Here is a 4,616-nt window from a genome sequence, read left to right as displayed (position 1 = left end):
TACTTACATAATCCACCGCCAATAAAATATACAAATTACCGAACGACGGTGGATAGGGTCCCATAAAGTCAATACCCCAAACATCGAATAATTCAACCTCCAATATATTAGTGAGAGGCATTTCATGGCGTCTTGAGATATTACCTACCCTTTGACAACGATCACACCGTTTCACATAGTCATAACTGTCTTTATACAGGGTAGGCCAATAAAATCCACATTCAAGGACCTTTGCAGCAGTCCTTGCTCCCCCAAAATGTCCACCAGTCGGCGATGCATGGCAATGAAACAAGATGTCCTTCATTTCTCTTTCCGGCACACATCTTCTGATAATCAAATCCGGACCTTGTTTAAATAAGAAAGGATCATCCCAGTAGTAGTTCTTCACATCATGATAAAACTTTTTCAGTCTCTGCCCAACAAATTCCGGTGGCACTACGTTGGCTGCCAAATAATTCACATAATCCGCAAACCATGGCACCAAATCATCCTCCACTGCAAATAATTGTTCATCTGGGAAACTCTCATTAATCTCTCCTGCAGCAAGTTCCGACTTATCCCCCAACTCAAGTCTTGATAAGTGATCCGCCACCAAATTCTCTGTACCCTTCTTATCCCGAACCTCCATATCAAATTCTTGTAAAAGAAGCACCCAACGAATAAGTCTGGGTTTAGCATCTTTCTTAGCAATAAGATGCCTGATTGCGGAATGATCAGTATACACAATAACTTTGTTCCCCATCAAATACGGCCTGAATTTGTCGAATGCATAGACAATGGCAAGAAGCTCCTTCTCAGTAGTGGCATAATTCAACTGAGCGCCATTTAGTGTTCTGCTGGCATAATAAATAGTCCGAAATACTTTGTCAACACGCTGCCCCAGAACCGCACCCACTGCAAAATCACTTGCGTCGCACATTAACTCAAAGGGCTGGTCCCAATCCGGTGAAATTACTATAGGTGCCGACACCAACTTCTGCTTTAGTATCCTAAAAGCTTCAAGACACTTCTCATCAAACTCAAATGGCACCCCATTCATCAACAAAGCCGAGAGTGGCTTAGAAATCCTGGAGAAGTCCTTTATAAATCTTCTGTAAAATCCCGCATGACCAAGGAAACTTCTCACTCCCTTAACTGAAACTGGAGGCGGCAAATTCTCAATAGTAGAAATCTTAGCCCTATCAACCTCAATACCGTTCTTAGACACCTTGTGCCCAAGTACTATGCCTTCATTTACCATGAAATGGCATTTTTCCCAATTCAAGACTAGATTCGCCTCTTCACATCTTCTCAGCACAGCCTCCAAATTCATCAAACAATTGTCAAAAGAAGACCCCATCACAGAGAAATCATCCATAAAGATCTCAATACTCCGTTCCACCATATCAGAGAAGATAGCCATCATACACCGTTGAAAAGTGGCAGGGGCATTGCACAGACCAAACGGCATACGACGGAATGCAAAAGTACCATATGGGCAGGTGAAGGTCGTCTTTTCTTGATCCTCAGGCGCAATGGCTATTTGATGGTACCCTGAATAGCCATCCAGAAAGCAGTAATACTGATGTCCAGCCAATCTATCTAACATCTGATCAAGGAAAGGCAGTGGAAAGTGATCTTTTCTGGTTGCTTTATTCAATTTACGATAATCTATACAAATCCTCCAACCAGTTACGGTACGTGTCGGGATAAGTTCGTTATTGTCGTTTTTCACCACTGTAATCCCTCCTTTCTTAGGGACTACCTGAACTGGACTCACCCAACTACTGTCTGAAATAGGATAGATCACCCCAGCATCTAACCACTTCAAGATCTCCTTCCTTACCACCTCTTTCATTGCTGGATTCAATCGACGTTGTGCTTCAATAGAGGGCTTACTGTCATCTTCCATCAAGATCTTGTGCATAACTGTGGATGGACTTATCCCCTGAATATCTGCCAACGTCCATTCAATTGCCAACTTATGAGTTCTCAACACCCTTAACAATTTTTCCATCTCCTCATTAGAAAGAGAAGAAGACACAATAACTGGTAAAGTCTCCTTCTCACCCAGAAAAACATAGCGAAGATGTGCAGGCAATGATTTCAATTCCAGCTCTGGAGGTTTCTGAACTGATGGTAATGGTCTCTCAGGTCCTTGGCCCAAATCTTCATATTTTCGGTTATAAATTGGCCCTTTAGAATTCAACCACTGTACACACTCTTGGACCTCACTGTCTGACTCAGCATCTATATCCCCAATTGTCAAGCTCTTCTGAAGTGAATCCTCTGTAAGATTAATTTCAGCCACTGCTTTCTCTACCAGGTCAACTCTGAAATAGTTGTCATTGACATTTGCAAACTTTAAGGCTTTAAACACGTTGAATACCACTTCTTCGCCCTGAACTCGCAGTGTCAGCTCACCTTTCTGAACATCAATCAAAGCCTGCCCAGTAGCTAAAAATGGCCTGCCCAGAATGATTGGTACATCCATATCCTCCTCCATATCCAGAACTATGAAATCTGCCGGAAAAATGAATTTATCCACCTTCACAAGAACATCTTCAATAATTCCCCGTGGATGTTTTACCGATCGATCTGCTAACTGTAGAGTGACGGTTGTCGGTCTTGCCTCCCCCAAACCAAGTCTTCTGAATACAGACAAAGGCATCAGATTTATACTCGCCCCCAAATCACACAAAGCATGCTTACATTCAAACTTCCCAATTGTACACGGTATAGTAAAGCTCCCCGGATCTCTCAACTTTTGGGGCAACTTCCTCTGCAATATCGCACTGCACTCCTCAGTGAGCGCCACCGTCTCATACTCCTCCATCTTTCTTTTCTTTGACAGAATCTCTTTCATAAATTTGACATAACTAGGCATCTGCTCTAATGCCTCAGCAAAGGGAATATTGATGTGCAGCTTTTTGAATACCTCTAAAAACTTAGAAAACTGTTTATCAAGTGTAGTTTTCCTAAGCCTCTGAGGGTATGGAACTTGAACTGGCTGACTATCAACAACGGGAGGACACTTGTTTGAACCCTGGTGGTCTTCAGTAACCCCATTCGCTTTATTATCTGATTTCTCACCCAACTCTTCATTCCGAACCATTGACTTTTGTACACTGGGCTGCTCCACTTGCTTACCATTCCTCAACGAAATTGCTTGACAGTTCTCTTTAGGATTTACCACGGTATTACTAGGCAAATTCCCTTGCGGTCTGTTATTAAGCAAGTTGGCTAACTGACCCACTTGTGTCTCAAGGTTTCGAATAGAGGATCTGGTCTCAGTCATGAATTGAGTCTGAGTATTAGTGAGGGTCAGCAAGGCTGCTTGCAGTTCATTAGGCTTTTCTGGTGGATCTTGCGGTTTAGGCTGGTGTGACGATGAGGCTTGATTCATAGGCTGTTGCGGCATGTGCTGCTGGTATGGCCCTTGAAACTGTGACTGTTGGCCCTGATTATTTCTCCATGAGAAATTTGGGTGATTTCTCCACCCAGGATTATAAGTATTGGAGAACGGATTCTGATAAGGCCTCTGAAAATTACCAACTGCCTGTACCTGAGCCTGATTAACTGGCATATTACCACACATGTTGGCCGCTGTACACTGTTCATATAAATGAGGCCCTCCACATATTTCACACCCTGATTGCATCTGTATAGCCTGGGCTTGAGCTGAGATCTTGTTTTGTTGCAACTGCTTTGTCAATGAAGCAACTTGGGCAGTTAAAGCAGTTATAGCATCTAATTCATGTACCCCGGCTACTTTTCTCTGTGAAGTGTCTCGTTCGGCAGGCCACTGATAGTTGTTCATAGCCATCTCCTCTAACAATTCATATGCCTCATCAGCCCCTTTACTCATGAAAGCACCACCTGCTGCTGCATCTATTATAGTGCGAGTAGTACCGCAAAGCCCATTGTAAAAATTGTGGACTAACATCCACTTCTCTATACCGTGATGAGGGAATTTTCTGAGCAGGTCTTTGAATCTTTCCCATGCATCGTACAATGACTCTCCCTCATTCTGATAGAAGTTATTGATTTCTCCCCTCAACTTCGCAGCTTTTGCAGGAGGAAAGAACTTTGAGAGAAACTTCTGAGCTAGTTCCTCCCATGTATTGATTGAGTTGGCCTGTAGAGAAATAAGCCAACTTTTTGCCCTGTCCCTTAGTGAAAAAGGGAACAATCTCAGCCTTATTGCATCATCGCTCACCCCATTAAACTTAAACGTTGCACATAGCTCAAGGAAATTCACTATGTGCAAGTTAGGATCTTCATTGGGGAGACCACCAAACTGAACAGAAGTCTGGACCATTTGTATCATCGCCGGCTTAATCTCAAAGTTATTGGCAGTAATAGTCGGCGGCCTAATGCACGAGTGCACTCCTGTGACAGCAGGGAGCACATAATCTCTTAATGCTCGCACATTTTGGTCCTGAGCGATATGATTCTGACCATCATTGTTGTTAACCCCGTCTCTTTGGTTGGCAGCCATTGATACTTCCAACCTCTTTTTCCTTCTGTTTTGTCTGCAGGATCTTTCGATTTCAGGATTAACAGGCACAAGATTTGCAGATCCTTCACGTCGCATACAAAAGATTCACCTATTAAAACAGAATGCGACAACTTGG

General features: G+C 43.1%; 1 non-coding gene across 1 annotated transcript; it reads left to right on the top strand.

The window, feature by feature from the left end:
- Positions 1 to 3,935: 3,935 nt before the first annotated feature.
- Positions 3,936 to 4,042, top strand: LOC133799134 (small nucleolar RNA R71). Its single transcript, XR_009876334.1, has one exon. It is a non-coding gene; the product is annotated as a small nucleolar RNA R71 (small nucleolar RNA).
- Positions 4,043 to 4,616: the final 574 nt, after the last annotated feature.

This window comes from Humulus lupulus, chromosome 8, assembly GCF_963169125.1.
Source record: "Humulus lupulus chromosome 8, drHumLupu1.1, whole genome shotgun sequence".
In the NCBI taxonomy this organism is placed as follows: Eukaryota; Viridiplantae; Streptophyta; class Magnoliopsida; order Rosales; family Cannabaceae; genus Humulus; species Humulus lupulus.
This window is presented reverse-complemented; position numbering and strand designations above follow the sequence as displayed.